At 36.7% G+C, this 19,584-nt stretch overlaps 1 protein-coding gene across 8 annotated transcripts in view; it reads right to left on the minus strand.

The window, feature by feature from the left end:
• LOC309439317 (janus kinase and microtubule-interacting protein 1) overlaps positions 1–19,584 on the minus strand; it is a 119,452-nt gene that overhangs the window by 50,158 nt on the left and 49,710 nt on the right. For 5 of the 8 annotated variants that reach the window (XM_082051743.1, XM_082051745.1, XM_082051744.1 and 2 more), the window contains exon 2: positions 13,814–14,008. The gene's annotated coding sequence lies outside the window, so the exon portion shown is untranslated. Of the gene's footprint in view, positions 1–9,901; positions 9,919–11,189; positions 11,345–13,813; positions 14,009–19,584 lie in introns of those variants that run through there. The other 3 variants (XM_082051748.1, XM_082051747.1, XM_082051749.1) reach the window with 3 other exon arrangements.

Here is a 19,584-nt window from a genome sequence, read left to right on the forward strand (position 1 = left end):
TTGAAACAGAGAACTCTTTAGTGCATAGAGGAAACCTGAGGAACTGTTGTTCTTGTAAAATGAACTTAATGCTGTTTTTCTGTGGGGTTTCTATGATGCTATAGACTAAAACTAAAGACTATTTAATCAATGTTTTCATCCAAAATCCTTAGCTGCATGGAAAAAAATAATTTAAAATCAGTTGCTACTGTTATTTCCCTGGTCAATTTGTAAAGAAAACCTAATATAACATAGATGTGAAAATCTGATCTATAATAATTCCACAACATTTACAATAGTGGAAGGGGAAATTAGTTGTTCCTTATCTCAAAGACTGTCTGAGATATTCACATACTATCAAAGAATTATTCCTGAAATTCTTACTAAAATAAAATTCCTAATGCAGCCCGATTATATACGATTTAATTCAGTAGATGTTTAACTAAGTTAAGGAAACAAAAAACATCCCTCACTGACCTGGTTACTTTAATTTTATCCTTCTTAGAAGCCCCCCATCTCAATTACAGTTTGGAAAAAAGAACATTGAAGTTATAGACATGTTTGCTTCTCCATCAGTCAAACCAAAAAGTGAGGTAACTGTGCTTGATGTGGATATAGATGACATCCAAAGAACCAAAAAAGAGATTTGGAATGTGGAGTTTTTTGAAATTACCATATATATTTTGTTCAGCAACAACAATTTCTCCTGACCGTACCATGTTTCCAAGCATATTATGAAGATACTAGACCACTCCATATGAACACGTTAACTTATATTTCTGCACTTCAGCGGATGGCCCATCTCTGAAGTCCTGGTCTTGTAAAACTCTCAGTGAATGCAGGTTTCACATTCTACCCCAGAGTCACCATCACACAAACCCTTTAACAAATCAGGTCCTATGGTAAGGTACCAGAATAACACTGTTGTCTACCTTCAAAAATGTTGGGCTCTAAATAGAATTTTTTTAAAGTAGATAACAATGTTTTGATATTCCTATCTTTTTCCTGTAGCTCACAACCATTAAAAATTGTACCTTTCAGGTAAAATAAAAGTTTAGACTAAGAACATGAAGAAATTCACCTTCTTCTTCTACAGGTCTTAAAAAAATAAAAGACACATCACACCCAAATCAAACAACCCATCAACTTGTGTTGGTTGGCATAAAAATATTTCCATTTTCACCCTTCCATAGATACATCTTCGAGCCTATCTTTTTCAAAAGCAGTAACTATGGCAACACAAATCTTCTTTATATACTCAGAGAGGTGCAAAGCCCAGACACACAAGGTCTACAACAGAAGGGCATGCATCTTGATTCCCAAATGGAAGTGTTAGAATGAGTGAGTGCCTAGATTCCCCTCTAGCTGAGTGCCCACTTGGAGAAAGGTCAGGATAAACAAAAACAAAGAAACAAACAAACAAAACACAGACAAAAAAACACCACACCACACACACCCACCACCACACCCACATACTTGTAAATACAGTGAGAAAAAAGGAAAAAATATTGTACTCTGACAAAATTTGACTTTACTGATTCAGAAGTTTCAACCAACTGTATATTAATTCACCAATTGTCAGTTGAGAGGCAAGTTCATGAAGCCACCACACCACAATACAGTTCCACAATCACTCCATGAATAAAAATAGCCACTTCCTGCAAGGTGAGTTCAATGCACTTATTGTAAACCTTAGGATCATCTGAACATATTGCATATTTCACAAAAAAAAAAAAAAAAAAAAAAGGGATAGGAAAGAGTAATGGATTCCAAATCACAAGTCACCATTTCAGCAGTCTCTGGAACACACCAAATGTCTCACTTTACTTGATAGGTATAGGGGCATTTGTAATTCAAGATAAACAATAGCAAAAGAAATAAACTTCAGTGGATTTGAATCAACTGTTCAGCTGTTTGAGGGACTGACATGTGAGAGATCAAAACATTTAACATGATTAACAAATTATTATTCCATTTGTGTCAGACCTTTTGGGAAATCCATTAAATTTCTAAGGTACCTGGAAAACCAATCAGCTGAACAATGTTCCAATCATAACTTTCAGTTTCTCTTCTATTTGCTTTACAGATTTAAACAATGTACTTTCTCACTGTCTCAATCTCTTCCTTGATTTTAGTGAGAAAGGCATAGAAATCATGAATTGCTCTCTCATGCATCTAGATCTTAAATACCAATAAAAAACAGCAGTAGAAAAAGAAAAACAATTACTGAAAAAAAATGTGAAAGTGTAGCATCTAAGAATTTTTATTATTGAAGAGTAAGAAGAGAAGGAACTTAATAGCTTCTGGTGAAAAATAATTCCATTTAAATAAATGCAATTCTTTTAACATGATTCTGTACTTAATGCATGAGAATAATTGGAGAGTTATACCTTTAGAGAGTGAGTCTAACAGTAATAAACAGTAATCCACAGGAATACTGAGTACAGTCAAACTCAAGTAATAAATATGGTTAAATAACACAGTAACAAGAAAAATTTACTAAATGGTGTCATCCAAAATTCATCACTCCAGTCTTGATTCAGACTTCAACAGTGTTATTTGACTTCAACAGGATTTTAGGAAAGTGAAGTTTTTAACGAGTCATCTCAGCTGAAACACCAAGCAAAGCACACACACACACCCCTTACTGCAGAGCCTACTATAGGCTACCCTCAACTCTTATTATACTTGCAAACATGAGATTTAAGTACATTCTTAGTATGGCACAATCCTGAATACTCGAGAAGTTTAAAATAAATTTGATTACCCTAGCACCTCAGAAGAGTAAATGCAGTGGACACAGGCACAATGTTAACTTTAGAAGTAACTGCCAGTTCACCTATGTTCTAGTTTATAAACCAGTCATTATCAACCAGTGACTGTGTGGGAAAGACAATGTTAGTAGCTCCCAATGCCCAAGGCACATTTCTTACAAGGTTCAGATGACCTACATTTCTTGCTTCAGTTCTCAGTTCTATGTGATAAAATGTGACTGAATGGATAAAAGCAAAACCTCTGCAGGATGTAAAATAATACTTTTCCCAGCCCAGAAATACAAATTATCAGATACATTTTCTAGGTGTATGGTAGACTAGTCACATTTTAGAGACTCATTCATTAGCTACCTACAGAAATAGATCAATTTCTAAAACAGTAGAGCCTTTGAGAATTATTTTAAATCCTATCCCACTTAGGGAAATTGAGAGTTTCCCTAGAGTGCAACACTTGTGTCACTTGTGATTTTTTTAGTGAATAAAAACAAAACCATCTTTATTGTTAACTACTAGGTCCATTTTCATTTTTCCAGATTCACAGGCTACAGTCCTGAGCCATTCTTGCTTTAATAACAATATGCCTAATACATCTAAATTATGTGGAAAGCAACCACCAGGAAGCTTTAAGTATTTTCAACTGTAGTTTTGCAGAAAGAGCTCATAGCAACACAATCCTGTTGACCACATTTGAACAGAGTTAACTTCTTTGCTTTGCAGAGATTCCAGCGTACCATGAGTTACGCTTTTATGACACCTCACTCAGAAGGTTCCATAGCAAGTGATACTTTGTGGATGAGCAGAGTATTTGTAAAAGTCAGGCAGCTCTCTGCCAAGGACAGTAATTGTTTCCACCACCTTTTCCAATGGCATCTCAGGAAAAGTGATCTGCTGAGATCCTGTATCTCCGCAGTCTTTCAGAGAATTTGCACTGCCCCCAGGAACCAGTATCCATGTTTTAACATCCCATCACAAATCACTGCCTTCCAGATCCTCATGGGCAGTTAACAGAATTAGAGTGCGGCAAGTTTCAGAATGAATTTCACCCATGTGTTCACTTTCACTTCAGTTAATTGGTTGCCTCCGTCATGTATGCATCTGTTAAAACACACACAACTAAAATAAATTTCCAAGTCACTGCATACCACAAAATAAAAAAAGCCTGTACACACCCTCAAACCTATGTGTACCTACTACAGACAGCCATGTAGCACTGAATAATTACTTTTCATTGATACTGCTGTAGCCCATTGGATGGTATCCAGTACACTAATGGCCTCATTCTAGCCAAAGAACATAAGCAGCCCATCCTAAGAAAAGCTAGCCCTTAACTTAAATAGTCACAAGTTAATGTGTCCAGCTGAGGAGGGGAGTGACAGAGCAGCTTTGGAGGGCACTCAATGTCCAGGCAGGGTCAACCCACCACAAGGATTTAAAGGAACAAGTCTCTGATTTCATTGATTATTTTGGAAGGCAACTGAAGGACCAGTTCAAAAATATAACTGCAAATGGACTATTACTACAGCCAATTGTCACTACTTTTCTACTGGCAAGCAACAACAGAAATGCAATACTTTGGGTGCAAAGATGCTGACCTCAGATATGAGACCCCGTCTGATATTCTGGAACTGATATCTCCTCAAATTGCTCCAACTACTCAGGTCGAAACTACTGGAACAGCAGAGAACAATCAAAATAACAAATTCACATAATGGGATGGGGACAAAAAGCACAACACCACAGCTCATTTGGAGACATCAACATAGTGCTCAGTGAGCAGTGCAACTGCCTTACAATATTACACAGTCTTCATGCAGAGAAGTGGTAGAAAGCATTCACTCCACTACAGCCTCCCAGGAGAGACAGTGAACCAGATCTCCTCCGAAACGCTGTTTCCACATACATCCTTCGGCTCGGCTGGCCCATTCAAAACCTACACAGGTGCACTCTGTCACTCCCTTTCTGCACTACACAACACTTTAACATACTAGGAGTTGCAGAAACCTTGATTTGAATCTCTTTTTGAAAAGTGATGAGCTTGATCATAGGCATTTAAAGTAAATAGAAAATATTCATTGGCTTCAATGAATTGTTATTCTTTACCAATATTTACCCAATTTCACTTGTAGCTCTGTTTTGTGGATTAATCATTAAAATCACTCTGCCACCCATATTAAAAGACAAACTGCTACAAACAGGAGCCATGTGGCACAAAATAAAATTTAAAAAAAAAAAAAAGATAGCACAAAAAGGCGAAATTCAACCGCAAATAAAATAATAAAACAAAGCCATTCCTCCACAACCTTCCAAATTCAGTCCTGTTACAGAGTTAAGAGCCGTTTTGGGTGCTGGTTTATCTGCAACCCCAGAGGCAGCTCAAGGCAGAGCTGTTCCTCTGATCTCTATGCCAGGTCCTTTCTTTTGAGCACATGCAGGAGACCGGACAAGATGCCCGTGGTCTAGCACAACGTATGTCCAGCCTCCTGCTCTCCCGATGGTAACCTGGGCGTGATGAAGGGAAATCTCCGGGCTTTCACTGACAAGCTGTATTCCCTTTAAAGCACAGTATGTAAGAGTATTAACAGGAGCAGGAAGAAAGGGTGAGATGTTGCATCTACCAATTAGGGTTAGATAAATGGCAAATACAGAGACAGACTCCAATATCTGTATTCACTGTCACTGACAACCCACAGATCAATCATCCTGCCCAATTTAGGCTTTTGGATTATACAGGACTGCTTTTGTTTAATTATTTATCCATTTTTTGCTGGAAGGTTCCTTTGATTATTTATTTTTTTTTATAAACCATCATTATTATTATTTTTATTGTGAAGAATAGTTAAAACCTGAAACTTGAAAAATGAAAAATTCGAACATGACAGCTATGTAGAAAATGTGCAAGACATCTGCTGGGCTTGGGGAGAGAGGTTCAGGTTCCCAATTTGACAACCCGAGAGACAGGTGGAACCTCAGTGGGAAAAAAACTGGAGTAGTCTAATACTTTGTTGAATACTTACTTTATAATCAATAGGATAGATCTGAGAGGTCAAGTAGGTGTAAAGAAGATAAAAGGTATATCTGGATGTGATCTAGTTACCAGCTGAAAAGTGAAGCAAACAGAGGTGGCATGATTAGATTCCACTGTCTCTGATGTCAATAAACCTTGTGTGCAATTAATCACCTGTACTAAACCTGCAAGCTACCTTGTATTGTACCAGCCAGGCCACATTCCCACCTTACTGCCCTATTGCGGAAGAATTACACAACTATGTGCAGAGCAGCACGAGCATATCAGTCAGCACAATAAAGAAAGATATAACACAGAGCAGGTTAATGAAAAAACTTCCTCACCTACCAAGGGGCAGCTTGACTTCAATAAATACTGTAATTAAGATCAGGGCCCTCAGTCAAAACAAATATGTCAGCCTATTCCAGTAATACAGGAGGGCTGATAAAATGCCATCGTGCTCCACTTTTAAAGCCAAGTTGCTTGGTTCCTGAGATCAAAATACATACACTACAGACCTGACAGTTGGTGCTTAAATTTTGAAGAGTCACAGAATCCTCAAAAAGTGTCTACTTGCCCTCAGAATTTAGGACCCCAAATTTACATTTGACTGCCATTATCAAGGACTCTTGCTCAACTTCAGCTTACTTGAAGTAAGACACCCCACATTCACATTTAACTGGATAACAATAATACTATTTTGTGAGCAACACACTGGGTAAAAGCTTCATGGATTTTGGTTCCATCCAGAGTTCTATCACAGATTCCTTGTATGACCTTGAACAAATCACTTTATCTCTCAGAAAAATAGGTATTATACTTGCCTACCTTTTAAACATACTCTGAGGACTGACACTGGGTAGTGATTATAAGAAATGGGGCTTATGAGAAGCTAGCAAGAGTTTACAATTGTTAGTTGGCAGGAACCATCAAATTCAGTGTCCCACGAAACTACAGTTCCCTCAAAATATCTGTTAATTTCCTCCTAACAGTGCTCTGAAAATCAGCCAGCTAGAGCTGGCATTTCAGGTATTGCTGAATGAAATGTACATTGGAGTAAAAAGAGTTTAAGCCCCTCTGGTTCTGCAGTACAGGCTGATGGAAGCACATCACCTGGGATAAAATATTTAAACTGGATATTTCAGCCAGACAATAGCCTCTTTCATCTCTCAATTCACTCAGTTCCATAAGGGAGCAGTGCAGCAGCTTAAAACTACAGCCAGTAAAATGCACAGCTAGATACTAACACAGCGAGAGCCTGGGGGCAAACTTTCATTTCTTTCTCAGTTTAAACAGGGCACAGACAAGCATGAAAAAGCACAAGAAAAGCAGAGAGGAGAAACTTTGTGAACTAAGGACTTTCTTTGTGTAACGACCCTCCAATATCCATGAACTGAAAATGCTTCACCACCGTGAGAAGGCTACCAATAAAATATTCTTCTGGTAACTGCCAGCAAATTCAATTCAAACCATGCCAGGCTCGTTGGAAGGGTTGTTGGCAAGTCAGCCAACAGAAGCATGAATGTGATTTCTGAAGATGGTTAGAGTTGAATGTGGTGGCCATGAAGACTTGCAGAAAATACATTTATTCACATACATATATCAAAACTGTGAAATACGTAAAGTTGAGGTCAAGACATGTCACCTAAAGCTTACAGGAGTCCCTGTGGCTGGATAAAAGATTTTTATGCATCATTCCTTATGAACACAACTTCCTTCTTCCCATGGTGCCCGCAAAGAAGGCTGTCTTCTGCAAGATCTACATCATTCTGTAGATCATCTTTGACCACGGACAAAAAATCTTTATTCAAGTTAGAATATCATGTAAATAGGACAGAGTAGCAATCATAACTTTGCGTCATTGTATAAAAACATATTAATATAATTTCTGCTATGAATTCATTTTAGTATTAGATCTGTTTGTCTCCCCACCTCATTCCCTAAAAGCAGTGGCAGAGGGAAGCCTCAAAAGTCAGGATGTTGACAGTGACTTTACAGACACACTTAGTCTTAATGAAGACACAGCGGAAAAATACAGAAATAGGTATTGCCAAAAGAACCACACATCATCTCCTAAACTTTAGGTCAATCTCTGAATTCTGCTTTAAGGTTAAGGTTATCACAGCTATGACGGTAGCACTGCAATTTTTCACCTTCTAAACAGCAAAGCTAAAGCAGCTATAGTAACTTTAACTACCTGTTTCCAAAGTATGAAGAAGGCAGGGAAGAGGGTGGTGGTGGAATATATTCTGGTGAATGAACTATCGGACGGGAACCTGCTTAAGAAGGGTCTAATAAAGGAATAGAGCTAATCTTCTCAGTGATGTAGGCCACTTCTTAACATTAGCCTAAATAAGGGTCCTATCTGCTGTTTGTCTGTTACTCCCCAGCACCCTGGGGAGTCTGTCCCAGCTTGTTCCTCACAATCACCAGTTCACACAGACAGAAGAAAGGAAAGTGCATATCAGAAGAGGAAGAAGAAAATTTTTTTTTAAAAAAAAAAAAAGAAGTTGAAAGGTGAAAGTTACACGCAAGATTTAGTTGTTATCTGCATACCCTGCCTTTGCACAGGAAAAGAAAACTGATGAAATGCTGCCTGATTCAGTGAACAATGTGAAAACCAGGAGGTCTTAAGTGTAACCACATCCATTACTCCCCAGGGAATATCAGTTCAAATGGCTATACTACAAACATATATTATTATTTTTCTAGCAGTACCTCATAAAAGTCTTCACTAACACTTCCCAAAGTTGTAAGGAATTAGAGACAGGAAATTACTAGATGCTGTCTTAGAGATAAGCAGGCCTTCACCTTAGATTGATTATTGGAAGTTAATTGAAATACTCATATATTCTCCACCTCCTTTCTACTACCAAATTGCTCTTTTTTTCTTGGGTTGTAACAACATCCACCATACCTGGAGACTGCTCTCCACCAGCAATATAACCCCCTTTCCCTGCTCCTCTTTCATTGACTTCTAGTAACTTAAAAAATTAATTCACATATCTATCACTATATGTATGGCAGGGAAAATATAAAATTGTTTTTGTGCAGGAAATTGTTACAACTGCACTCTTGCAAGCAGTTTAACACAAGTTCTTTACTTGAGAAAGATGGGAAGTCAGCTTCCCACAGTTTCCTGAAAAGCACAGAAATATTAAACTGCCACTGTTGAACAGAGGGAACAAAGTGCAACTGATCTCAAAAGCAAAACAAGACCAGGGTAAGGTTCAGAATAGTAAAATACTATAACTCTTTTGCATTCCTTTCTACCTCTTGTCTGAAAGAACAATGCGGCAATAAAGTATTTCCTCAATAAAGAAACACAAGCTCCTCAAAGAAGCATTAGAAATGTCTCTGCTATAGATTGGACACTTGTCATTTATGTCTTGACATATTCCTTCACCAGGTCCCATTTCGCATTTCTTAATTGTAAGATAGATTTCACTTATGTCAATGAGAATTTATTTCCTTCACCAAAACTTTACTGCATTTTAATAGCAAGTAGTGCACAGGGTAGCAGGGTTGTGGTAAAGAAGTTTATTCAGCCTGCACAGCACTGTGTTTAGGGGTTGCCAACTAATCAAAATTAAACTTATTCCTATTCAAATTATTTAATTATTTCTGATCCCCACAAACACACACATTCCTTTCAACATTTTCCATCTTGTTCACCTTCAGGACTAAATACAGATTTGCATCCTTGATGTTCTTGACTTCAGAGTACACCTATAAAACCCATCACTCTGTCTACATAGCAATCCCTCTTGTACATACACACCTCTAACAGATTTGCATTATCAGCTTCTCTAATCTCCCTTTCCTAAACTATAAATAGAGAGAATTCTTTCCAGGGCTGGGGAATACAGTCAAGGGCACTGTAATGATAAACGTGTGATAAACTTTCAGTAGCCAGTAACACTTCTGTTTTTGATAATATGGTCTTTTTTCCAGACAATAAATGCTTAATACATCTTAGATACAATCTCTAAACAGTGATTCAACATCTAAAAATAATTCAGGTAAAGAGGATCACAGAGATTCAACCAGTGAAGTAAGTTTCAGACTTCAGAGTTTACAAAATATATTTCTTCAAGATCAAAATACTTTCAGAAAGTGAATAAAACAGAACTTAGGACAGTACCTGAAAATGACACCGTCTGCTACCCCATGCAAATAATGTACCTTCAAATCAACATCTTTGATGAGCAAGCAGTTTTTCAACACAAATCAGAACTCTGTTGATTCTGCAGTCATGACATATATTTGTGCTACTTTGTTCCATCCAGACCCAAAAGAGTATATTCACCAGAAAGGGTTTTTTCTTCATCGTGGTGGGTTGTATTTGCTAACATGCTTTGTTGTTTTCAATTTAGTTTCTATACTCACACTCATACTCACATATGATCCTATGAGATGCTCATTTTTCCTCATATTTTGCTTTCCTCATTTCTGTTTCCTGATATAACTAATGCACACAAGAGCTACTAATTTTTAAATAGGAAATGTTAATAAATACAATTCTACCAAATATATTTCCATTTGAAGTAAATTTTCACACAAACTCAAGATAGACTTTCTGGTTTGTGTTAAAAGTTTAGCCTTTGACACAGATTCAGAGCACAGTTCACACTGAATACAATGGGAACTCAGCTGGGAGATGGGAGCATAGCAGTATGTGACATTTTTCAGGCATAATGACTCCTAATTTCATATAAAATAGAGGAAGTGCAAAGAGATCACACAAAGTGGAAAAGAAGCAGAAAGGTCTCTATGAATGAAACAAAAGCCTGAGAGAAAGCAGTTTGCTCAAAATAATACATTATGTCACTCTACAGCATTTGGTTGCAGAACTGCAGCACTGAGCTACTGAGCAACAACCTGAAATTAGTTGTTATTGCCCAACCTGATTATAATTTGGCAACACATAAATGTGCCTTTTAAAATATATTGTTGCTTAAGACTACTAGTGAAACAAGGGTTCTTACAGTATATTCAACATGATCATGTATAAATATGTGTGTATGTGCACAGGATGGGTTTCCTCCAGAAAGAATAATTTCCAGATGTTAAGATAATTTTTGTTCTTCAAAACTATTCTCCTGAAAATCTATATTTCTACAATGATACAATGCCCCCACACCCCCCATATATTTCCACAATCAGATCACATTACCAAAGCTGTGGAATATTCATGACACACCATGAAAAGCCACTGAACTTACAAATTAATTGACTGGAAGAGCTGAGAAAAACAAACAAAAAGCTAGAAAGACACCCATGACCATGAGAGAGCCTATTTACCAAGAAAAAGCACCAAGTATTACAAGGACAGTATCCCAAAGAATTGTCAAAAGTGCCAACTTCATGTTGTCTTACTGCTATTTTTTGAATGCATATGATGTAGGCTACAGATTTCTCACAGTTCATACCTTCTTTTTCCATTCATACCTATTTATGAATAGACAAGAAGCTTCATAACAGCCTGAAGATCTGTTATGCTTAATATTGGAGAGCAAGAGAACTTTCCGAAGTGTCAGAAGAGCTTGTTTAGGTTTCTTTTCAACACCTCTTGTAAACATTCAACACATGGATGAGTACTTTTAGATGACTAAGTGAAACATTACCTATCTTATCTCAACACAACCCTTACCAGCCACAGTCTTATCTAATGGTAAAACGCGTGTGGGAATTCTGCCAGCAGCTGTACAGCTACCCAAATGTACTGTTTCCCTTGTTAGATTTGCAAGTAAGAGAAACTATTCAGACACAAGCAGGTTCTAGTACTTCTTTTCTGTGTTTGAATAGTAATGGATCTGTAATCACAGATCCAGGGACCATGAGTAATATTTGTACAGAGGATTAGTCAGCACAGATGGATTGTCTGAAGGATGTTAAGAAAAAAAATGGAAATATAAAAGTAATTTCAAAGTTTATCTAAATTTAATTTCCGCCAGTTTAAAGAGAGAGGGAAAAATCTCATGATCAGTCAGCAAAACATAGAAAGAGCCATTTTAAAAAACATGCCCAGTCTTATACCCAACACAATTCAGCAATCCTAATTTTTCACAGAAGCAGCCAGTCTTTCTCTACAGTGAAGTGCCCGCACAGAGCTGCATGACATAACAGCACTGTTCCTGCATTAATGTCTTTGTTTATATCACCATTCTGAAGAGATAGTTTGGAAATGTCAGAAATGGTCTAGACAAAGAAGACATGAAAATGTAAGAAATATGACTCATCAAATAAGACAAATAGGGACCAGATAGAGAAGGGGGTGGTTTCCTCTAGCATTGGGCAAACATGCATAAGCAATCCAGAGGATTAAATCCCTCTGCTCAGATTTTCATAAACTAGTTCCAGAGAGTAGCAAACCTCCTTATAGATAATTTGTACATGACAAAATCACTTTCCAAAATATACTAGTTGTTAAAGGCTCTCTCATGTTTTGAGCATTTCATTTTCATTATACAGAGTCAGCTAAATAAAATATTCCATCTAAGTCAATTTGTTAATTTATATTCAACTGTTTCAATGTATAGGAACAGGACAGACTAAAGGACAACAGGCAAAAAAAAGAGAATCTTTACATAGCATTTATCTCAGATTTAAAAAACAAAACAGATTCACCTTAGCAGAAAGCCAAATGAAAATATTCAACAGCTGGTTTTAGAGTTCAGCATTTTTATTCTTCTCAAAACCAGCATCATCTACTTTCTCTTATTATTAAGTAGATATGAAATGATTTTTTTTTTTAGATACATCTATGACTGAAGCTCCTCGTGCACTTACCGTAAAGTTAAACCCAGTCAGCAGTAAAGGCTGAACTGCCTTCCCAATTCCAGAAGAGAGAATTTAGGGTCACATTAGTTTATCTGTTGCCCGCAAAACAAATTTATATACCATAATTCTTCTCTATAGAAGAAGTTAAGTACATTAAGGAACAACAAATTATTTTTTCACTCTTTATAATGACTACACTATAATGAAATTATCTGAAGCATTAAAATCAAAGATATTAATGAACTATCAGCTGTATTTGAGTGTCACAGAAGACATGGCCCTCACATGGGCCCTAAAGCATGTTCTGTACCCTACATTTTTTACTTCACTCTCTTCATGAAGTTTTCAGTAACAGTCATACACTCCATAGCAGTCATTTCCCACAGCACTTGCTTTACTTAGGGTCATATTTTACCCTTTTGTTCAGAAATAGAAAGTGTTCACTATGTACTATATTCAATATAACAGCAGGGTTCATGAGCAAAGAGGCAAAAATTTCAATAAGTGAACTGCAAAATATACACTGGGAGAAGATATTTCCTAAAGCTACCACTGCTTTCCTGCAAGATGAAAAAGCCAGGAATTAGGCACTGCATTAAACTGCCACACTTACCGTACTTCCTCCAATAGGCAGAAACAACTACTTTTCAACATACAGTAGAAGGCCCCTTGAAGCAACCAAGATACTGTGGTGTTCTTTTATGCATAGCATATCTAGCTTCCTTCTGAATACCCAGACTATATACTATATACACATAGAAGTCAACAGAAGGCTGGGAAAGTCTGTCAAAGCAGCTTAGCATCCAGCTGAGACCAAAGCAATTAAAGCCTTTCTTCTTTACTAATGGTGACAGATGTAGCTGAAGTACGACAGTGGTCAAGTTAGCAAGCATATGATAAACATAAGACACTGGGAAACATTCTGTACTTCACATTTTAGATTCCATGGTGGGGGGAAATGCCTTACAAAATTAATGAAGAAAAATCACAAGTAATAAAATGTTCATATCATCGAGAAACTTATTCACTGAACAGAGAAAGTCTCTATGTAAAGAGAAGCAAATTAAAGCAAAGACAAAAACTTGGCACAGTTTTGGTTTACTTCACTGCCTGAAAAATCTGGTTGGGTTTAAAGTCAACCTTGGCACAAAAAAAACAAAAAATCAAACTTGAAGCTTCAAGTGAGATTGTCTCTAATAAATTTATAACATCATATCTATATGGTAGATTTATTCTCTCCCTACCCAACCAACATGCTGGCAATCCACAGTACCTTTCTCTTGTCTGCAGGCTTCTGAGGCAGTTGTGTTGAATTTTAACTTAAAGAGTTGAAGACTGAGCAGCACCAGTAGCTAAGTCAGTAGCTATGTTTGTACCAGGACTTTCCACACCACGACTCCTACTCCAGTTGGCACGTTCTCGTTTTCATCGGCAAGGAGAGATTTCTGAGCAATATTAGTGACATCATCTGTTAAACAAAAGAGAGGATAGTTAATCCAAATCAGATTTGATTAACAGCTTTGATGGTAGCAGTGTGATGAAAAAAATATTTACACAGGGTAATGAAATGCAGCAGAATAAGATATCATGCCAAATTACAAGCGTGGTATCTTCTTTCTACCAAGAAGACATATGCACTGTCTAATTCATGGTCTTCTTTGCTAGATGGTCCTCATGAATGAAAGCAGGATGAAAGCTGCTAAGCTACTTGACAATTAAGCCAGGTCAGTCCAGACTGTTAACTCTGCATAGCTAACACTAAATTTGTATTCCATTTCAACACAAGTTACCTGTTTTGGGGCTACAGGCTTAAATTGTCATGGTGGCTACCTGTAAATTGTCACATACAGACTGGACATTGCCAAGGATCTTTATAAATACCAAAAATATACCAACATAAGGAAGTTATCATATGTCCTGTAGAAAAAGAGGACAAGATGGAATTTCAGAAAACCTGAATTATATTCTTCTGTCTATGTATAACTCTCCTGCACAGTGAAGGTAATTATGACACTTTCCTCTCCGAAAACAGAAAAAAATCAAGATATGCACAAAGACTTGATATTGTTTCACTTCACATTTCTTGATATTTTTTCAACATATTTTGATCACAAGGGAAACAAAAGAAGCTTTCAAATTTGTGTTGATATGCACTACATGTTAGTTTGGATCAATATTTCCCATGCACAGAAAAATCTATTTACAAAAATAAATTATCTTTATGGAAAATAACAATCTGAAAGCTTAATAACTAAAAGGAAGTCAAGTTCCTTAGTGAGTATCATCTACCTCAGTTTTCCTAGAGTTTCTTAAGACCTATGACAGCACCTTTATTTACACTGTGGAATACAGAAAAGAGAGCATAGTCTCCTAAGCAATAAATCTTGTTATGGCATGCCCTTCATCTTAAAGTCAAAGATTGAGTAGAAGTGATTCAGGAAAGGCAGACAAATTCCAACAACATCCAGCACAGACATGGCCATACCATGGTCTCCAAAGCAGAGGGCTGGCAGACATGACACGGAACCAATCAAAGTCCCCAGCCTGTGGGCAAGAGAGCTGGAAGCCAGACATGATAGCCCATCTGAACAGCACTGAAACATAATGGATAAATCTATTACCATGTACATGGTTCAAATCTTCAAAAAAGCTGTACTTCATCTAAAAGATGTCTGGCTTTCATCCAATGGTACTGGTCCCAAAAACATAACTCCTAAATGGTGTCCTTTGCTAGGAAGTATTGTGCTCATTTCTAGCAGTTTGTTAAATGTTACAGAGTCAATTCTGTTGCTGCTGGCTTAAAAGCTAAATCCTCAGAGAATAATTAATTCATTCAATCAAGGCACCCATCTAGACAGTATTTAATGGGAAAAAAATGTGCATACTCATTTCCTTAGGGCCAAATCCTCTGCTGTGAGGGAACACTTTTGAAGAGGATGACAGTACAGCTAGGGCCAGATCATGGCAGCAGATCAAAGTGCTGAAACAGCTTAGTCAGCATCTTCAAGGAGCACAGAAGGTTAGAAAAGAGGAATTGAATATATTTATATTGTAATGAACCTCCTCAGGGAGAGAGAGAGGCTAAGAGACTCTATTTTATATGACGTCAGATACGTCTGACTTCACCCTATCTTCATCATCCTTTTCTGAGTTGTTCTTTTTGTATATATACTCATATCTTGTTATCCCACATAAAACATTTTGTTGCTTTCTTCCGTGAAAACATTTGACTAAAAGGGAAATAGAAGTTTTTGTCGTATTAATAGGTAAATGCAGAAACATCTAAGAGAGAGCAAAAATTTACTTGTCAATATAGCAATCAGACCAACAAGAAGACAATAAAACAGAGTTAGAACAAAGTTATTTCTAAATGTGCATACTATAAACCTCAATATTAAAAAAAAAATCACCACACGACACCTCAAATTCATAAGTTATCCAGGTAAGGTTCCTACATTTAAAAATGTATTTAAATTTTAGCAGAGCTATTCATTCCACAATACCAACTCTTTTTAAAGGATTCTTAGATTCTAGAAAACTAGTCAGTAACAGTTGTATGTAAATTTGCTAGTAAATTTGGAAATTAAAAGTGTCTTAATATTTTTAGCCAGTTGGCTTCCCTGTGTGAAGAGAACACTGTTTACAAAAGTTTTGAAAGAAGGATGAACATAGATCTAGAACCTTCAACTTCAATAACAGTATATATAAGAAAAAAAAGTAATGTAGTCATATATAGTTTTAAAATTGATGTTTCACTGATATAGCATACCAGTGAGATTAAAAAGATGACTAATTGGCAATAATTTTTACAGAAACTATGGCAAACCTGAAACATTTAATTATGCCAGCCATTACAAGTTGTTATAGTGCTACTCACAACAAACTGCCAGCAACCACTGGAAACCTACAACCCAATAATCCTTCAGTAGTACAGTTCCTTAAAAGATATGGTAACAAAAAGTAACTTAAAATAATTGGATGCTTAATTTGTCATTCCCAGTAACTGCTAAGCTGAATCTACTTCTAATGGCAGAGGGGAAGGATAAAGAGAAGCTGTTGCTGTGGAAAAGTATCTGTTAATCTACAAAAAAACAGAACACAAATCACACTTGTTCGAATTCATTCAGAACTCAAAATACACCATGCATGTCATCAACTCAAAGAACTAATACTATTATAGAAATAATTTGACAGATGAGCTTATGGTAATAAATGACTAATTTCACTCAATGTAGTAAAGTCATCAACATATTCATATCCTGTACTTCCAGGAGTACATGCTAAATAAAGTAAGTTGATCCAGTTATGTGCTTTATTATGTAATGGCTCTCTAGACAAAAGTTCAATGTTATAAAAATGAAGGTTTTATTTCTGTTTACATGGCAATGACTTGCAAATCTGTCAACACTTCCTAAATAGTTACAAAAGGCCTGAAAGTGTCCAAGTTTGTTTTTTATTAGAAAGTGAAATACATAGAAACTTTGGTGAAAATTCTTTTTCTCACACATTATTCCATTGTGTCAGGTAGCACTATACCTTGAGAACAACACAAATTTAAAGATAAGAGAGTAAACCCTGATGCCAACCTCCACCTTTTAGATTCCTATAATTGGCAAAGCACTCAGATTCTCAGAGATTTTTGGCCAGATCTAGTCGTATGGGACATCTTAATCCATTTGAACTCTTAAAGTGCACTCCTTGCAGAAGGTTTAAAAATTAAACAAAACAAACCAAACCAAACAAATAAAACCACAAAACAGAAACCAAACCTACTAAGATGGACATCTCCTTTAGAGACTTCAGCTATTTTAGAGACAGTTCCCCTGGTAACTGGGTGATGTCACATACATCCCATACATGTAGTGTCTCAGGTCTACAAATTGGGGGCGGAGGGGGAAGGAATAATCTCGACTCCTTTTTCGATACAATAGAGGTACATAGGTAAATCACCCTCCCTCCTGTTTTCCACACCTCAAACAGGAACAAGCAGAGTCCAGCTCTACTATTCAGAGCAGAAAAATAAAATAAACAACAATCACATCCTTTGCATGTGGTAACAGCAAAGCAGTTTCCCCTCAATATTTCAGAAAGCCTCTTTATATCCTTCTACAGCTGATCCACATTTTGAAGACCTTTTGGAAACAAGGTGTTTTGGTTTTAAAATGACTAAGCACGAGCACGGAAGGCAGTGACAAGGATGACCCAAATAAAAGGCAATTCTTTTGGGAATACAGTGCTGAGCACATCTGTGAGTTCTCTGCAGCAGTTGCTAGAAATTTTGCTTGGCAAAACAGGAATGTACATTACCACTGGCTTTTTGTCAGAAGTTATTATAATTGGCATTTGGAAGAGGGAGAGGAGGGGTTCTTTCTTATCACTGAATGTTCAGGTATTAAAAAAAAACCACCACACTTCTTTCCAAAAATCCATTACATTTTACTACCATATCTTGCTTTCCAGTTTAAAGCTTTATATCCATAGTATTCATTTGATTTATAATTTGTCAGTAAGACATGTATTTGCCATGCTTACAAATTACATGTAAGAAGATTGCATCTTTCCATTTGTGCCTCTAGTCTTTGATTTCCAAGAATGTGATATTTGCTTTGCTACCAGATCCCCCCAGGTTTCCAGCAGAGCAAAGAATTCATTTGTGCGTAAATAAAGCAGCACAGATGCAGTCCTTCATGAATGGGGCTTGACATGTCAGCAGCCAGAACATATCAGCAACAGACACTTTCATCCAATATGCATCACTTGCTCTCTCCTTTACCCAATGAGTTTCCACCTAATACACCACCTTACAACCAGAAAACTGATGCCTTCTGCTGTGGCTACGCCAAAAGCAGATAGAAAAAATTATATTTAAAAGAATCGTCAGAAAGCAAAGACAATATAAGTGGAAGCTTCAATGTAAAACATGACAACTCTATCATGGTCCAGGGTAGAAAAAGCACAGAACATGCCACAGTGGCATCCCCTTTCAACACAAAGGCTTAGCAGCAAGAAAACACCACAACATGACATTTATAGATTATTCTATATGTTCTCAGCAATGCACACTTAGCAAAATGCACAGCCACCATCTTCATCCTTTATATACTGAACAAATCTAAAGAGGAAAGGACAGAATGACTTTAGGAACTTTTCCTACTAATACTTCTTATTTTTAATATCATCCTGGAAGTTAATATGGCAGAAATCAAAGACATCATAAGAAGCAAGTTCTTGCCTACAAACACTTCTTTGATGACAACCAGGAACATTGATGGAAACTTTCCTGATCTGTTTTAATCTGCTGTTTTTATTGCAAAATATGTCTTTGTTGGATGAAACACAGAATTTTTATTTGCGTACTAGAAACAATGACAGACATAAAAGCGGTCACTCGCTTTCCTGCCTTCTCTATATTACAGCTTTCTGCTTTGGGATTCCAATATCAATTCACTCCTTGGGATTCCTTTAAACTTCTGCCAACAATGGTGGACTACCAAAAATAGGTCTAACAATTGAAGTTAGTTTCTGTGCTGTTCTAGATTGCCTTACTGTAGATTATTATGCCACAATTCCCAGATGGAAGGCCTAAAAACGGCTGGTAGGCAATGCATCATGCAGCAGTGCTTTCACAGGAATTGATATCTTTCCTGCCACCTTGTTGTTTTAATTGGATTGCCAGTGCAAAGAAAAATCTTCCTATTCTTTCTTTTTTTTTTTTTTTTTCCTGAAGTTGGAAGCAGTAAGAATTCTTCAGTGGGTATTTTGGAAGAATGTGAATTTGACTTGACTATACAGTCAATTTAACACCATGAAATACACTTGGAAAATAAGTTAATTACAGTATTTACTAGACTTTGCGAAAAATCTGGTATCCAAACCTCAGGACAGTGATTTTGTGTGTAAAAGTAGGCAAATCTATATTCTCTATGTTACATAGTTCTTAAGTGTAATAAAGATATACAAAAACTTTTTCTGTAATTAAGATGACTAGGATGAAGTAGTAATTGGGTGTGGGAGAGTTATGCATGTGAAATTATCTCCTTAAAG

This window comes from Streptopelia decaocto (assembly GCF_964273445.1).
Source record: "Streptopelia decaocto genome assembly, chromosome: 4".
Classification (NCBI taxonomy): domain Eukaryota; kingdom Metazoa; phylum Chordata; class Aves; order Columbiformes; family Columbidae; genus Streptopelia; species Streptopelia decaocto.